The 18,495-nt window shown below is 43.4% G+C and overlaps 1 protein-coding gene across 3 annotated transcripts in view; it reads left to right on the forward strand.

The window, feature by feature from the left end:
- Positions 1 to 18,495, forward strand: part of VEGFD (vascular endothelial growth factor D) — a 36,663-nt gene that overhangs the window by 755 nt on the left and 17,413 nt on the right. Inside the window, exon 1 of one of the 3 annotated variants that reach the window (XM_060138156.1) lies at positions 10,982 to 11,106. The exons of the other annotated variants lie outside the window; for them this stretch is intronic. The gene's annotated coding sequence lies outside the window, so the exon portion shown is untranslated. Of the gene's footprint in view, positions 1 to 10,981; positions 11,107 to 18,495 lie in introns of those variants that run through there. 3 annotated transcript variants of the gene reach the window in all.

An 18,495-nucleotide genomic window follows, 5' to 3' on the forward strand; every position in this document is an offset into this window, starting at 1 on the left:
GCACAGTGATTTTTTTTATTTGAAACAAATTGACTTACAGGGTTGTGTTACTTTCTGCTGTACCACAGTGATTTTCTCATGAAGCATTGACTTGTTTTTATGACACAGATAACTTTGGGGGCTGTTTATTTTCAGGTCATCTGTGAGCTAGTTTAGTTAGTTAATTTCTTCTGGGAACTGAAAACTGCCATGCTTTCTACAGATGTTTTCTATCTGGTTTTCCAAATTACCCATTGCCACCATCTAGAAAAATCTTTTCTCTGAAGTCGTTTTGGTCCTTTGCTTTTTGAAACGTGTGTAAAACTCAACCATAATCAAATCTTTGATTCTATGAGCAGGCGTCAGATAGAGCCCAATGAGTTGAGAGTAATGAAAAAAGATTAACTGGGATGTTACTGTCTGAGCACTATTTCGCCCAGTTTTATTGTAGTTCATAGACTGTACTGTTTTTCTCAGCTTTTGATTTTGAAAATGATTCAGATATAATTGTTTTGACTGAAGTGGTGCTAAATCATTATTGATTTTGGAATTTCTGGCCGTGGGCAATCAAAGTGGACTTGAGTTTTTGTAGCTGTCGTTAGGAAATGCATTTTCAACAAGGGTGATATCGCCCCCAACAGGGGAAAATTGGTCCTTGGGGGTGAAAACGTCTTACTCTTATGTATAAAGCACAGATGTACTTACACTACAGAAAGAGATACACAGTATTTCTGCGAAGGTTGAACTCTGTGTTAGGTGTAGAGAGTCACCTTGCCCAACAAGCGACACCTTTCTAACTTTCCAAATTCCAAACGGACACGAGAGAGATCACCGTCGTTCAGCTCCACTTCATTGCCACCAGCCTGGATGTGGGATCTCAATGCCAGATCGCAGGTAAAAGGGAATCTCATTTTGAGCCTAGGGGACAGGAGAAAAAAAAATCAGACTTGTTTGAAGTAAGTAAGGCTTTTCAGGCTGTACAGCTGTCTTTAAGTCCACCCAACCCCTGGCTCAATTAAATCTTTCCGATGCGAAGGAAAGACGTGCATACAGTTAAACAGAAGTTTGGGCGTAGATACGAGTGGGTGGTGAGGGCTAAGGAGGTATATCATATTGGTTATTATACATTTTCTTTTCCCCCGTAACTTTCTCTTAAGAGAAAAATCCAAGAAGATATGTGTTTCTTAATGTTCTTCTTGTTTAAATCAAAATTGAGTATGAAAGCATATTCAAGATGGTAATGATTTGGACACTGGGATATGAATGTATTTTGTGCATTTTGAGATAAAAACGTTTCATTTATTGTAAGACGTGTCCAGGGTCCTCCTTGGTGGTAGGTCCGTGAGCGTGTTCTTCTCTCCACCCTCCCCTCTTCTAACCACCTCTTTTCCCAAAAGGATGGCAATGATGCCAATTCTATCACGAGGTTGCCCTTCCCCCACAGTGGTCACTTTCTAGCCTTGAACATCCTCCTATTTTTTCAGCTTAGACTAGTAGTGCCTCTAGTACAGTTACACAAGTCTGTGAACATTTTTTTTCTGCAGTAACCATGCAAAAGGCTACCAATACCCTGCAGAATTGCTCTCAAAGCCATTTGAGTGTAAGGCATCCTGATTTCATTAGTCTTGCCAGCTGTACTTAGGACAGCTGTTTGGGGTCAGTAGTGCATGGAATTTGTGAACTGAGATAAATCTGTTGGAAAATCTCAACTCAAATCTACTGTGCCTACTGTTTAGCTGCTAAGTTTTTCAATCATCTAAGCAGAATGTGTTTTCTTCTAGAAATAAGATTAACCCAGTGCCTCTTTCTGGCTCACTAGTATAATCAGATTAACCACCTAGATATGGGATTTATTTCTGTGTCTGTTTTATCCAGCTTTTGTATATGTTGGGGTAATCATATACTGTTGCACAGAGCGTGCACTGCACAACTCTAGGATGCTCCATCCACATAGTCTCACGTCTGTATGTGACAGCCCTGAGTACAATAGCGTAGACATTCTGGGCGTTTGATAAATAAATACCTGCAACCTCACTGTCCTGTCATTCACATCGACCTTCTGACCAGCACTGTTTCTGGTGTATTTGATAAGCCTTGTTTGTCACCAGGAATCTTGGCACCCCCTTAAGTCACTAGGGGAAGCCATTGCCCTAAATCTCTTCAAAGTCACTGATGCAGACATACCAGGAGAGTGACGAAGGATTAATTCCGGGTCCTGGTAGGCTTGCCCCACTCTTCTCTGACGGAATTTGTCTCCTTCTTCCCCACACGACCTTTCAGCCCCCTCTTTCATCACTTCAGTGGTGGAAGACTGTTGCTGAGTGGTGGAGTCGTTCAAACTCGGCCTGGGACTGGAATAAATCCAAGATCCACACCTCTAAGTACCGTGAGAAGCCACATGGCTCACGAGACTTCATAACCTTTGTGTCACTTGCCTTCTCCTGAAATTGTCTCTAAAGGGAATTGAATAACAAGGACTAAGATGCACCTTCCATATTTAATTCCAGGAAGCAGACCTGCCCCCACTGCTCTCCCTACGGTCGTGCACAGGGAAGTCCATTGACTTCGTTGCTAGTCAGATGGCCCAACGAGCTCGTGCCCACTTTCGTATCAGGCACCATCCTTGGCACAAAATACATTTGAAATGTTTTCCATTAATTTCTTCTTCATTTATGACCTTATAGGTAAATGCGTTGCGTTACATGCTTCTGTACATAGATCTTTTCTATCCTTAACTGGTGGTTGAAGCTCTTATATCACTTTAGCCTATTATTGCTATTCAGGATACAGTAGGACCCTCTGTATCTTATAGCTTGAATATACTACTTCCTTGTATGACTTATTTTTTAATTTACAACCCCTGATTTGGGGAATTCCCGGGAAGTCCAGTGGTTAGGACTCCACGCTCTCACTGCCCAAGGCCCGGGTTCACTCCCTGGTCAGGGAACTAGGATCCCACAGGCCGCGTGGTATGGCCAAAAAAACCAACCACCTGATTTGGACTTGGCGGATTAGCCTTTAGACCCCTAAAAGCTCTAGAAAAAAGATCACATTAAAGCTGTATGTTGAGCGAGTTTCGTTAAGGAACTGCTCTTCGGACAGTCTTATAAAGACAATTTATGGAATGAAAATGCAGTATTTGGACACACAGATGCTTCCATGTAGGAGGTAACGTAGGACGATCTGGAACTCCCAGGCACCTTTATCATTACCACAGTGGCCTAGAGGTAGTAGAGGAAGAGGGACACAAGTGACAGTAAATTGTTTCTGAGCACCTTTCTAAGCTCAGCTCTTTCCCACCACTTGAGATTAACAGAGAGGGCGGGAAACTATCCACAATTGGGAAAGTGATGGAGATGAGGTGAGATGAGACATTTCTTTTTTTTTTAACTTTGTATTTTATATTGGAGAATAGGTGATTAACAATGTTGTGTTAGTTTCAGGTGTACAGCAAAGTGATTCAGTTATACATATCCATATATCTATTCTTTTTCAGATTCTTTTTCCATTTAGGTCATTACATAATATTGAATAGAGTTCCCTGTGCTATACAATAGGTCCTTGTTGGTTATCTATTTTAAATATAGCAGTGTGTACATGTCAATCCCAATCTCCCTATTTCTTCTTAGGTTGCTTTTATGGTGGGAAGTCCCCTTTTTTAAAATTTATATAAATTTATTTAATTAACTTATTTTTGGCTGTGTTGGGTCTTCGTTGCTGTGCGCGGGCTTTCTCTGGTTGCGGCGAGCGGGGGCTACTTTTCACTGCGGTGCGGTGGCTTCTCTTGTTGTGGAGCGCAGGCTGTAGGCGTGCAAGCTTCAGTAGTTGTGGCTCGTGGGCTCTAGAGCTCAGGCTCAGTAGTTGTGGTGTGTGGGCTTAGTTGCTCCGCGGCACGTGGGATCTTCCCAGACCAGGGCTCGAACCTGTGTCCCCTGCATTGGCAGGCGGATTCTTAATCACTGCGCCACCAGGGAAGTCCGGAAGTCCTCTTTTCTCTCTCTTACCACTCGATCTTACAGTCTCTACCAAGATACTAGGACATTATAAAGCAAAGCCTCTCTGAGGCCCCCGTGCCTCATGAAAGTCTTGACTGGTTGTGATGTCCTGTTCCTAAAGGCTCTCCCTTGCCTCTCCTTAGAACTTCCCAACATCTGACAGTTCATTTGTTTATTTATTGAGCACGTACCGTGTCGAATGCAGCAGGAAATAAGGCAGTGTTTCAGCCCTCATGGAACTCATATTCCACGTGTGGCGGGTGAAAAGTGCCACGAAGAGGATCAAGAAGGGGGCGGAGACACAGAGGGATGGGTGCGGGGGACCCCTCTGATTCCGTTTACTTTGTGCAGTGGCCGTGCGGAGGGGCCAGTGTGGCTGCAGTCGGGAGAGCGGAGGCCAGAGCTGTACTTCCGGAGCTTGGAGAAGTAGCCAGGGCAGATCACGTAGAGTGTGGCTGTGTTCCAGGAAAACCTCTTGCACGCTGAAATGTGAATTGTGCATCATTTTCATGCATCACGAAATAGGCTTCTTTCCACTTGTTGCAACCATTTAAAATTGTAGGAAGGATTTCTTGGCCCACAGGCCATATAAAAAGAGGCCGCAGGCTGGATTTGGCCCACAGGTCAGAGTTGGCCAACCCTGATCTGTATCATTACGCTGTTTTATCCTATTCATGGGACGTATCAGCACCTGACATTTTTTATTTGCTTGTGTATAGGTTTATTGCTTTGTCACCGTCCACTAGCATGAAAGGTTTTTGAGGACAGGGTTTTTCATTGTTTACTTCAGCTTCCCAGTCACCTAGTGCAAAGGTGGAATAGAATGGATACTAAAAAAGTGTTTGTTACTGACTGATGGACTGGGCATCTAGGCTTTGAGATACCCAGGCAGTATATTCCCCCTGTGCTATTTTCCTGTGGAGATGAGAGAGGATTTGGCTGGAGGTATCAAAGAATCCTGCAGTATTTTTTCAGCCATAAGCTATCCTAGAAGGTGTTTACTTCTAGGAGCTAGTTATAGAAGGAAGTCACCTTAGCCCATTTTTCCAGCTTGGTGGTCACAGAAAGAGATGGCAGAGCAGCATCTGGCCACACAGGAGATATGGATAAAACTTGGACACCTGGATGACTTCCTTCATCTTTGAGATCCTTGAAAAGTGCTGTGTTTCCATCCTACACCACGTGGTTTGTGAAGATGTGGTAAATTACGGCCAAGTACTCTGGGCAGATGCTCAGTCAGTCAGGCTAGGCCAGGATCTGCTGTAACAGGTAGCAAACAAACTCCATATCTCTTGGGGGCTCCTAAACAGCAGAAGGGGTAGTTATTGCCTGTACCACGTGACCCTCCTGGTTTGTCCAGGGTGAGCTCCACATCAGGATGAAGCTGACTGGGCATCTCCTTCTTGAATGCCATTAGTCACCATGACAGAGGGAAGGAAAGCCCTGGAGAGCCTCACCCTGGCAGTTAAATTCTCTGGCCTGGAAGTGACACACATCACTTCCGGTCACAGCCCCTTGACCCCCTGCCCCATCCAACCACCAGGGGCCAGGAAGTGCAAGCCTTCCATGTGCTCGGAAGGTAGAAGGCTGGAACTCTGGTGAATAGTATTAATGACTATACTACACACAACTTTGGTCACTTCTAAATGTTTCTGAACTCACCATTGAGATGGGAGGTGACTGTGGTTGGACACTGGGGTAGAATCATGGATGGAAGACATTTGGGTTTCTTTCTGCTGCTCAGGAGGCTCCTTTTTCTTGGGAAAAGGAAAGCTGTACATTCAGTTCAGTGAACATTTGTGGAATGTCCACCATGTGCCGGGCACATGAGTGGAAATGACATGTTTATAAAATAAAGATGTCTCAGTTATTTGCATATCTTACGAGCAGCCAAGGAGCTCAGCTTGGCCTGTGAGAAGGATAATTTTAATGCCTGAAACTTTAAGTAATAATGAAAATTTTAATGAGTCTCTCTTTTTTTTTTTTTTTTTTGGCGGTACGCGGGCCTCTCACTGCTGTGGCCTCTCCCGTTGCGGAGCACAGGCTCCGGACGCGCAGGCTCAGCGGCCATGGCTCACGGGCCCAGCCGCTCCGCGGCACGTGGGATCTTCCCGGACCAGGGCATGAAGCCGTGTCCCCTGCATCGGCAGGCGGACTCTCAACCACTGCGCCACCGGGGAAGCCCAATGAGTCTCTTTTTTGTCTTTCATTGTCATCTAAATAATTATACCACTCACGTCTTTGAGAAAAGTATTGCTTTCCTGAAATCTAGGTTTGCCTAAAGTAATTTCTGGAGAAAGAAAATGACATGTGTCGAATGTTGCTATGGCAAAGGTTTTGTTGTTACTTACTGTTCCATTCTGGAGGGAGTTAGGAAGAGTGTGATTTTGATTGAAGGAATACCCTGAGTTCATCCTATATAAGAGACCCTCCGAAAAGAACAGTTCATAACTTGGTTCATAACGATACTGTCACAGCAAGACTGGGGATCGTTGCGCATCTTAGACAGTGCAGTGGTTATGGGTGAGGGAGAGGAGAGCAGTGGATGCTGGCATGGGACCCCTGCATCTTTAGGAAGAAAGGTGAAAACGGGCGTTCTGGGCTGACTGCCAGTGGCACGGCAGGGTTGCCTTGTAAAAAAGAGGATGAGGTTTGGCATAAAGATCCTCTGTCCACCCAATGGATTGTGTTACACTTCGGCTGAGATGGGGCTGTAGCAGTTAACTATTACAACAATAATGCAGTATGACAATCCAGTCCAAATTTCAGTGGCTCGAAACATCGGTAACCTATTTTCACTGACGTTCCTGTTGGTCAGCTGGAAGCAGAGGGTCAAGGCTGGAGCCATAAGTTGAGTCTGGGTCTGCTCCACATGCCTCTCATCTGCCTCGGATCAGTGAGCCAGCAGGGGCAGGTGCTTATGGTGATGATGGAAACGTAGGAGGGCTGTGCGGTCATAAATACATTTCAGTCCTCTGCTTGCATCATGTCGTCATACCCCATCGGTCAAAGCAGGCCACGTGGCCCAACATCATTGGGACTGAGAAATACACTCCTGTCTTGGGCAGGGACAGGACAGGTGGAGGCATGGAGGCGGTGGAATTGTTTTTAACAATAACCTAATTACCATAAAGGCTTTGGATGGTTTCCTTAGACGTTGGGCCCTTGATCTTTGAGATCAGTGTTAAAGAGACTGTAACAGAGGCTTACTTCCCTGGTGGCGCAGTGGTTGAGAGTCCACCTGCCAATGCAGGAGACACGGGTTCAAGCCCTGGGCCGGGAAGATCCCACATGCCGCGGAGCAGCTAATCCCATGCGGCACAACTACTGAGCCTGTGCTCTTGAGCCCGTGAGCAAGCCTGCACGCAGCAACAAAGACCCAACACAGCCAAAAATAAATAAAAATAAGAATAAATAAATTAAAAAAAAAGACTGTAACAGACCTTAGGAATATATTCTCCTGGGGTTATTCAGAGCATCCTTTTAGAGTTTTGCTGCTCGAGCCCATTCCGCACTCATCTGTCCCCACATTTCCTAAGCATAGATGCATCCGACGGGAGCAGAGGCATTTGAGTGGAGCACGGATTTAAAACATGTGAAGGCAGGCATAGACCTCTCCCCACATGCTAGACAATTTGGCTGGGGAGAAACCCACCCACAATATTCATCAAATTAGAGCATGTGGAGGTCCCAGACATCCTAGCCGTCTAGTATCCCCTTAAAATACCCAGACAGCTGTGCCACACACACTCACACAAATGCACACACACACACACACACACACACACGCACTTTCTCTGCATCTCTAATTCCTTTCCTTAGTCTTAAGATGAACTCAACACCCTGAGTTTCTCATATATACACATTTAAACATAGAACTGCCCGAGTAGAAGAGCCACTGAGAGTGTGAGGGCCCCCAGATGGCCAGGTTTCTGGATTTCAGAGCAGTAGCACCAGGCCCTCGGGTGGCTCCATGCGAATCATTATCAGCAGCGCGTGTTCTCCTCCCTGCCCTCAGTTGGTACGGCCCATACTATTAGGTACCATCTGTTCTGGGGATGGCTGGACCCTAATGACAAAACACAAAGGTTGAAGAAGTGGGTGGTTTTCCCTCACCCACCTATAAAGACGTATGTAAAGCTTGGGTAGACACTTTAAAATTGGCCTTACATCTGAAAATACCTCCAAGAAATGTTAAGAAAAAAAAAGAAGAAGAGAAAGTTTGTCCTTGATTTACCCTGGATAAGGTTTTCTCATTAACTTTTATTTACTGTGGTTGGAGGTGTCCTATCTTGCTCTTTTCAAACTCACCTTTCTGGTTGCTAAGGGAAATCAAAGCCATAAAGCACCTCTAAACCCCAACCCAGGACCAGATGCCCCACCCCTGAGAGAGGAAAGAAAGGAAATGAACATTACTGAATGCCTCCCCTATATCTGACCCGTTCCCATGTATGACCTTGGGTCATCTCCACAGCAGCTCTATGAGGTATTGTTAGCACTGCCTTCTGAAATGAGGAAACCATGGCTTAAGGAAATTAAATAATTGGCCCACAGTCAAATAGCTAAAAGGGAGCAGTGCCTGGATTCAAAGCCAGCTTACTTTATTTTTTTAAAGGTACTATACGGTAAAATTATCATTTTTCCCATTTGATGTGCAGTTCTGTGAATTTTAGCACAGAGATTTCTGTAACCACCACCATAATCAGGATACAGAAAAAACATTCCTTTCTGCTACCCATTTATAGTCACACCCTCCTCCCAGCCTCTGGCAACCTGTGCTCTGTTCTCCATCACTATCTTTCTGGTTTTTCGAGAATGTTATTAATGGAATCATACAGTCAGTAACCTTTTGAGATTGGCTTCTTTCACTCCCTATGCCTTTGAGATCCACCCAAGTTGCTGTGCATACCAGGCATTCATTCCTTTCTACGGCTGAGTTGTATTCCATGGAATGGACGTGGCACGGTTTGCCTAAGCAACCATTCATATATTGAATGATGTGACAGTTGTTTCCAGCTTTTTAGTTCTTACGAAGAAAGCTAGTATTGATAGAAACATTCACGTCAAGGTTTTCGAATGAACCTAAGTCCTTGCTTATCAAGGGTAAACTCTCAGAAGTGGGACTGCTGGGTCACGTGGTGAGCGTCTGTTGAACTTTATAAGAAACCGCCAACACATTTCCCAGAATGCTCTACCATTCAAAACCAGTTTTGGACAATTCTCATCCATGCTCTTCCCGCGCCAATCAGCCGTCTGTCCAGACCACAGAGTGGTTTCCAGTATCGGGCAAAGCTTCCTTTCGGGGGATGTAATTTCCACTTGAGAGTTACAAGAGGCAAAGGCACAAAACTTCAGTTTGGCCTCGCGAGTCTAACATGGCCTGCGCGGGCTCCTTGACAGGTGGGAGAGTGAGAAAGGGGAAGCAGGGGTGGGGGAACGGTATCTGTGGACAGCTGGGAACGTGGCGGTACAACTTGGATCCCAAACCAGGGAAAAGCTGGTGGTTTGGGCTCAGCCTTAAACATCCAGCTAAAGATGAAATGCAAAATGCATTTCCAGTGAAAAAGAAGTTGCTAAGAGGTAGAGGGAGCATGGAATTATTTGTCTTGCAACATGATCCACTCCCTAGACCCACTGCAAAGGGAAACAAATTGCTGACTGGTTTCCTGAACTCCAGGGCCCAGTAATCAGAGGACTGGTTCCCCAGGCAACACTTGTAAATCCCTAAGCAAATCTAGGGAACGTTGTGTGAAATGTGTTCCGTCCACAGCACACGCCGAAGCTTCTGGATCTTCCAGATATACAAATTCTCTTCACCCCACCCCCTTATCACTAAACTTCCTGAAGACACATTGCCAACAGTTTGACAGAATAGAATCATCGGTTTTGAAAGGCTTGGAAACATCGACCCACAGTTCTCGAGAGGTCCAGTGGGGAATTTTGCAAAGCTGGTCTCCTTTTTCATATCTAGAACAGGAGGATTCTTAAGGGCAAAGGACTTGAATGACCCAAGAACAGCTTTTTGCAACTCGTAACTTCTAACAGCTCAGAGGCAGGATGGATCTGAGCCATGTACTCCTAAGCCACGCCCCTTCCCCTTGGCCTTGTGTTTCTGTCCTAATTTCTGTGTGCCTTCACATATTTTCTAGACTGCCGTGTGAAAGGATTAGAATTTACTATTCCCAATTAAGTCCCAGTAAGTTAAAGCAGTACCTATTATTTTTAATTCTGTTTGGGAGAAGTGGGTTGTTTTGGCTCCTTGGGAATTTTTTTCCTGTCATCTAGGATGGTCTCACATAAGGCAGCTGCTCTCCTCGTGCTGTTTAGCCTGGAAAACAGTTTTGTTGGTCTTCAATCTTGAAAAAGTCATACAGATTGGGAAGTGGGCCACAAACAGTCAGTCCGGTGACTTGAGTTAAGAAAAGGCTTAGAAAATCCAGTTCAGCAAGATATTCATCCAAGTGTTGTGAATCCACGGTATAACTCAGAGGGGTTTAAAGAATAAGACTATTTCTCAGCTTACATCTACCATTTATTCCCCACTCAGTGGGCTTGCACGGGGCTCAGGCACTCACTCAGGCCTTTTGAACTTAAACCAGCATGCACCATTCCCAAGATGAGTGTTTCTCATTCAAATCGCTTGGAAAGATTTTTTTTTTACATCTTTATTGGAGTATAATTGCTTTACAATGGTGTGTTAGTTTCTGCTTTATAACAAAGTGAATCAGTTATACATATACATATGTTCCCATATCTCTTCCCTCTGGCGTCTCCCTCCCTCCTACCCTCCCTATCCCACCCCTCTAGGTGGTCACAAAGCACCGAGCTGATCTCCCTGTGCTATGCGGCTGCTTCCCGCTAGCTATCTACCTTACATTTGGTAGTGTATATAGATTTTTTAAAGAAACTTTTTATTTTGAAATAATTTTAGATTTACAGAAAAGTTGCAAAGCAAGCGGAGAGAATAGCCTGTATGTCTCTCACCCAGCTTCTCCTAAGACTAGCAACCACTTACGAAGTTTTTCACAATCCTCATGGCAAAGCTGTAGCCCAGAACCAGAAAATGAGAATCTCTGAGGATGGGATCCAAGCATCAGTGTCTCTGTGAGGCTTCTTCCCAGGCAGGTTCAAGGTGAGGCCAAGGTTGAGAACCTCTGCTACAAACCCTTCTCAAAGTGTGGCCAGCCAACCAGCAGTATCACCATCACCTGGGTGCTTGTTAAAAATGCACCATCCCAGGTCTCACCCCAAACCTACTCCATCAGAATCTGCATCCTGGCAAGATTGCCAGGTGATTGGTATGCACAGGAAGTTTTGAGAAGCATCGCTCTATACAAAAGATTAAAGAGACCGCACAAACCTGGCCCTGATCACTCCTTTTCAAATGCGTGTATGTATTAATTTATTACTCATAAATTCCTTCTTCAGATATGCATTAAGTACTTATTATGTAAAAAGGTGAGCCTGACCCTCTAGGAGGATCTACCCTCAAGGAGATCACAGTATAGTAAGGGAACTGCAATGTGCTCATTAAAAATATAGTCTAAGTTAGGGACTTCATAGAAAGCTTCATGGAAAAAGTGGCATTTCATTTGGACCTGGAAGGAGGATACTCAGAGGAAGATCCTTGAAAAGTAAGTGATGCAGTTTGAATAAGTGAATAATCTCAGGGTTAAATTTTCTATAGCATTTGATGAATCTATTTATTCTTACATTTAATAAATATTTAGCTCTTACTATTTTTTTAATTTAAGTATAGTTGATTTATAATGTGTTAGTTTCAGGTGTACAGCAAAGTGATCCGGTTATATATATACATATATGTGTATATATATTCTTTCTTTAAATTATTTACTTATTTATTTTAAAATATTTATTTACTTATTTCTTCGTTTGGCTGCACCGGGTGTTGGTTGCAGCACACAGGCTCTTCATTGCGGCGTGCGGAATCTCAGCCGTGGTGTGCGAACTCTTGGTTGTGGCCTGTGGCATCTAGTTCCCTGACCAGGGATCAAACCCGGGCCCCCTGCATTGGGAGCGTGGAGCCTTAGCTACCGGACCACCAGGGAAGTCCCTATGTATATATATATTCTTTTAAAAATTCTTTTCCTTTATAGGTTATTACAAAATATTGAGTAGAGTTCCCTGTGCTATACGGTAGGTCCTTGTTGGTTATCTATTTTATATATAGTAGTGTGTATATGTTGTTAATCCCAACCTCCTAATTCATAGCTCTTACTACTGCTATCTGAATAAAACATATCATTACTACTCCAGTGGTCCTGAAGGACCCAGTGGGGAAGACAAGCATTTAGTAAGTAATGACACAAATAATTCATTAGCGTCAGTGGTGATAAGCGCTGGGGAGAAGGGTGGGGAGCTTGGAATCCATGTGACTGACAGGTCAGACCTAGGCCAGGGTGGGAGTAGTGGGGGAGGCTTCCCTATGCAGGTAACACCTGGCTGAGAAAGGTTTAGCTAGACAGAGTAGAGGGCATTCCCAGCAGAGGGAACAGCATGGACTAAGGCCAAAGCAAGAAGAAATGAACAGGGCTTCCCTGGTGGCGCAGTGGTTAAGAATCCGCCTGCCAATGCAGGGGACACGGGTTCGGGCCCTGGTCCGGGAAGATCCCACATGCCATGGAGCAGCTAAGCCCACACGCCACAACTACTGAGCCTGCGTTCTAGAGCCCGCGAGCCACAACTACTGAAGCCCATGTGCCACAACTACTGAGCCCGCGTGCCTAGAGCCTGTGCTCCACAACAAGAGAAGCCACCACGATGGGAAGCCGTAACGAAGAGTAGCCCCCACCCGCCGCAACTAGAGGAAGCCTGCGCACAGCAACGAAGCCCCAACTCAGCCAAAAATAAATAAATAAATTTTTTTTTAAAAAAAGAAATGAACAAAAGAGCAAACCAATGAAATGGGTGTCCAATGACATCCCATTGTTCAACTCTCTGATATTTTTCATTGCCTCCGAAATAAGTAGCCTGGCCTTTAAGCTTCCAATCCTTCCTCTTTTTTGTTTTAAACAACTACATTGTCATACAAGTTACATACTGTAAAATTTGCCCATTCACCTGTTGGAAGTAAAATTCAGTGGTGTTTAGTAAACCTACTGAGCGGTGCAGCCATCTTCCGTATAAGATCCCTTGTGCCCTTTCACAATTAACCTTCATTCCCACTCCGAGCCCCGGGCAGCCAATAATCGATTTTCTGTCTCTTATGTAATCCTTAGGAGTGGAATCGGTTCGATTTTCTGTCTCTTATGTAATCCTTAGGAGTGGAATCGGTTGACTGTTCGGTGAGTTTATGTTTAACTTTTTAAAGAACTGCTGAACTCTTTGCCAAAGTGACAGCACCATTTCACAGTCCCATCAACACTTGGTGTTGTCTTCTTGACTGTGGCCATCCTAGTGGATGTCGAGTGGTACCTCACTGCACCAACCTCTTTTCCAAGTCTTATTTGTCAGCCCTCCCACTCTCAAACCTGCTCTGTGCCGCCACCAAAGCCAACCTCCTGCTGTTTTCTTCAGTGAGGCTCCTTGATATCCCCAAATTATGCCTTTGTTCACTCTTTGAATATGTTCCTTGACTAGATATTTTTTGGAGGAAGAGGGCATTCAAATTGAGAGCTCAAATTATTAGGAGTACAGAAGGCCTTTGATTTCCCCACAGCGTGGATACTTGCAAATTCCTCCTCCAAACCCAGCCACCATACCTTTCCAAATATCTTAGTCACACTTGGTGTAGATGACTGTCTGGGCCTGAGCTATGGAGATGCTCACGCTTCCTCGGGGAGAACACCATGTGAACTTAGAAATTAACAAAAGAGAAAGTGGCTACCCTTCATTCTGTCCCTCAGGAAGCAGTATGCATTGAAATAATGGCAAAATCTTGTTACAAAGACCTTCAGCCTCACAATTTGGAAACTGGCTTGTGGCAGTCAAGACGTCAGAGAATGATTTGTTATTTAGGAGGGAAATTACTAACAGTCTTGGATTCATTACCACAGACACATAAAAAGATGTTGCTGTAACAAAAAGCAGAGATCTGGTAACCATGCCTCACTTCCTTTTGCTGAGTGCTTTCTAATTATCTTAGTTTTGATTAGCACTTCCATTAGAATATAGGAAGAAATTCGGAGCAACTTACTTGGCAAACGTTTGGTAGTTAAAACCGTTGAAATCCATGGTTTAAATATGTACTGGGGCCTATACTTACGCTTTCTAATTTTAATGTTCGTCTTGCTCAAGTAGATAAAGTTAATTATACAGAAATCAACTAGTGCAGAAAGCCTCTTGGAAACAAACAGTTATTCTTGACCCTTTGTAAACATACGCCCACCCTGGGATGAATTGGTTGTCAGGTCTCTGCTTATTCCGAATTTTCAATACCTCCACTTGTAAGAGCAAAATAAGCTGCAATTTCTCAGTTATTTCAAACTAGGTTTTAAATTATGAGGCTTAAAGTATGCTTAAATAACTTGTACTTGAGTAAACACTTCACTTTTTATGATGAGGTAAGTCATATGAGCCATTCAATGGCTTAAATTCAATCCAGAGGTTTTTTGCCCTCTGAGCTCTCATGGTTGGATAGTGTAAGAATACTTCTCAGATTGAATTGAAACCTGTAAGAGCTATGAAGCCTCATCATTCCGTATTTATGGATTTGCCTCAATAAAAATCCTCTCAGTAGAGTACAATTTTTAAAACATATAAAAAGCCATTTGATTGTTTTCATTATTTTGATGGGGAAGCAGTGTTGTAACAAAATTTTATTTCGCAGAGTGGATTGAATATGAAGTAGTCGTGGCGTCCAATTAGAAGAGGGAATGAATAATCATGAAAAGAGAAACTATTGAAAAACGAGCCTTGTTGGCACATCATTGAATTTGAGTCACTGGAGAGATCGGCAGTTATTCAATTTCATCCCCGGATTTCTTAGATGAAGCAGCTGTGGCACGCTCCTGAGATTCAGTGCCTGTTCCCCAAACCCTATCTATGCTCTTCAAGCTTCCTCCAGCCCTTGCGCCCAGAAAATTGCCTTGATTCCAGCTTCTCAAAGAAGTGAGAAATCATAGGTCCCAAGCAGTCCTGCGATCTACAGACCCGCAACATCTCTATGAGCCTCCTCTTCCAGACCCTCTCATTCATTCATCTTCTGTCCACCTGTCTCTGGAACTTATGTCACACCAACCCCTCTAGGTCCCTGCTTTCTCATGCATATGTTCCGTTTCTTCCTCTCTGTTGGTTCTTTCCCTCAGGTCATAAACATGTTCAAGATTTTCCCACCTTTATTAAAACATGCACACATGTACACACACACATTCACATTCACATCTGGACTTCCAAGCAAGATGACCGTCTACATTCATGTTTTGAGATGGTTTATAGTCCGTAGCAATGATCGATAAAATGTAAAATTTATCACAGGATGGTAAACATCTGCAAATGGCAAACGTTTGCAGAAATGGTACCAAAAACATGAAGCTGAAGAAATCAACATGTCGTATACCTTAAACTTATACCACGCTGTCAACTGTATCTCAAGAAAAATAAATTTTAAAAAAACCATGAAGCTGAAGCTACAGAACTGATGGACTGTTCTGGAAGGTGGAGGCCACCACAAGTTCAGTTCCAGTGGGTAATGGGCTCCATGAGTGCAGTCCAGCAGATCCATGAAAGAGGAACAGTTACTGCTCTTGGCTGCCTGGAGCCGTGTCGTCTATGAAACTGCTTAACATGAGCCAGAGGACGAGGCAGGGCTTGAACTGAGCTGATCCCTGAGTCATAAGCACTCAGTAAGATTCTGGACCCAGGGCCCTGAGTGTCAGGGGACGCAACCACAGACCTTTTTGTGTGTGTGTGTGGTACGCAGGCCTCTCACTGCCGCGGCCTCTCCCGCTGCGGAGCACAGGCTCCGGACGTGCAGGCTCAGCGGCCATGGCTCATGGGCCCAGCCGCTCTGCGGCATGTGGGATCCTCCTGGACCGGGGCACGAACCCGTGTCCCAAACCCGTGTCCCCTGCATCGGCAGGCGGACTCTCAACCACTGCGCCACCAGGGAAGCCCCACAGACCTTTAAATGAAGAAAGAAAAAACGAATCCCCCGATGAAGATGAAACTACTAAACAAAATTCCAAAGCACATAGAGGTAATGATTACTGAGAAAGACAGCCAATAAAGTGAATAATCGGGAAAGAACTCATATATATGAAGTTAAAATATAAAACAATTTGAATACTTAAGTCTATTTACAACCCTCAAAGAGATAAAGGACTAATATTCATAAAACAAAAATGACAAATTAGGAAAAACGTACAGAAATGAAACAAAAAGCAGACGGGAAGGAGAATAAAGTAGAAATATTTGACATTAGGAATATGGTAATTGAAATTAAAAACTTAAACTCTAAACTCACACAATTGGAGAATTGGTGATTGGGAAGAGAAACCAATTAAATTACCTGTCACATTAAAAACATGAAGAGGAAAAATTAGATAAATAAGAAAGCACATGTAAGGTCATTAAAAGGCTCCAATACATGTCTGATAAATGTTTCAAAGAAGAGAATAGAGACAATATAATACATGGAATAATGAAAAATACAACAACGGAGAACATTAAGGAATTGTTCCAAAAAAGGACAGGTGGCCTCAGATTGAAACTGCTATGAAAGTCTATTGCAACTTCTCAACTCTCCCATTCTAGAATAAAAGCAGCTGTAGACAATATGTAAGTAAATGGACATGGCTGTGTTCCAGTAAAACTTTATTTATAAAGACAGGCAGGCAGCAGACTAAATTATGCCAGGGGGCTGTAGTTTGACAACCGTTGATCTAGAAAATTAACCATTGTTTATATTTTCATGTATATTCCTCCAGATATTACATATATATTTAATTTGATATATATGATTAACCATAGCTAATTATATATATGTATATATAATGTACATTACACACATAATTTTTAAAGACATATAACTGTATCATACATGACTGGGACCACACTTGCTCTTTTGAACACCCACTTTTGGACAACTCTCGGTATCCATCATCATAGCTTAAAAAAAAAATCCCCAACAGAGGAATGGATAAAGAAGATGTACATGTATACAATGGAATATTACTCAGCCATAAAAAGGAACGAAATTGTGCCATTTGCAGAGACATGGATGGACCTGGAGACTGTCATATAGAGTGAAGTAAGTCAGAAAGAGAAAAACAAGTATTGTATATTAACAATATATGTGGAATCTAGAAAAATGATATAGATGAACTTATTTGCAAAGCAGTAATAGAGACATAGATGTAGAGAACAAGCGTATGGATACCAAGGAGAGAAAGAGGGGGTTGGGATGAATTGGGAGATTGGGATTGACATACATACACTACCATGTATAAAATAGATGACTCATGAGAACCTGCTGTATAGCACAGGGAACTCTACTCAGTGCTCTGTGGTGACCTAAATAGGAAGGAAATCATCAAAAAAAGAGGGGATATATGTATACGTATACCTGATTCACTTTGCTGTACAGCAGAAACAAGCACAACATTGTAAAGCAACTATACTCCAATACAAATTTTAAAGGAAGAAAAAAAAAACCCACTCCCAAAACACTGCTAAATGATACAGATTTTAACTAAAGTTTTTGAGGGGCAGTGGAGGAGGATGTACATCACGCCACCCAGTGTCCAGATGGAAGTCCCATTTGCGCATCTCCGTTTTCCCCCTCTGCCCCTCCCCCTGTCAGCTGACATTCACCTCTCGCTCCACCTTCCTGTCTCAGCACCGTCCTGCAGCTACACTGTTTCTTCCCTCTCTCCCTTCCCTCACCCCAGCTCTAAAAACAAAAAGTCCTCAGCATGCGTATGCAAACCACACAGCAGAACATAAACTCAGTAACCACAGGCTCAGCAGGAGAAAATCCACGTCCCTAACCATAGACAGACTACATTATTGTCTCTCCAGCACATTCCAGGGAGGACTGAATTCCTTCTGTCCCAGTATACATCTGCATCATTGGTTTTGACGATCACATAGTATTCATTGTATGCATATATCATTATGTAACCAAGTCCCTAATTTTGAACAATTCGACTGCATACTGAACATCTTTTATCAGCCAAGTCTTTTTTTTCCTCATAAATCCATGGGTTGTATCAGTCAGTACAGTTCATGCAACTGTGTGGGAAGGAAGTTTTCAACATAAGCTCTAGAAGTGTATTTTTTCAGAAAAAAAAAAATCATGTGTTTGGAATAGTAAACAGGTTTAAAAAGGGAAAAAAAGTCCAGAGGGTTAGAAGTCAGCAAATTCAGATTATCAGGTTCTTAAAATCTTTCCTTCTTGTGTGACTGTAGGCAGGGTCCCCAAGACTTTGTGGGTCAGTGTCCCAAATAACAGATGAAAACAATTGTCACTGGCTCCTGCACAAAGTAGTGTGATTTAAAAATCTATATTAGTTTCCTGTGGCTGCCATACTGAATTATCACAGACTTGATGGCGAAGACA

The sequence above is a fragment of the Lagenorhynchus albirostris genome, chromosome X (genome assembly GCF_949774975.1).
Source record: "Lagenorhynchus albirostris chromosome X, mLagAlb1.1, whole genome shotgun sequence".
Classification (NCBI taxonomy): Eukaryota; Metazoa; Chordata; class Mammalia; order Artiodactyla; family Delphinidae; genus Lagenorhynchus; species Lagenorhynchus albirostris.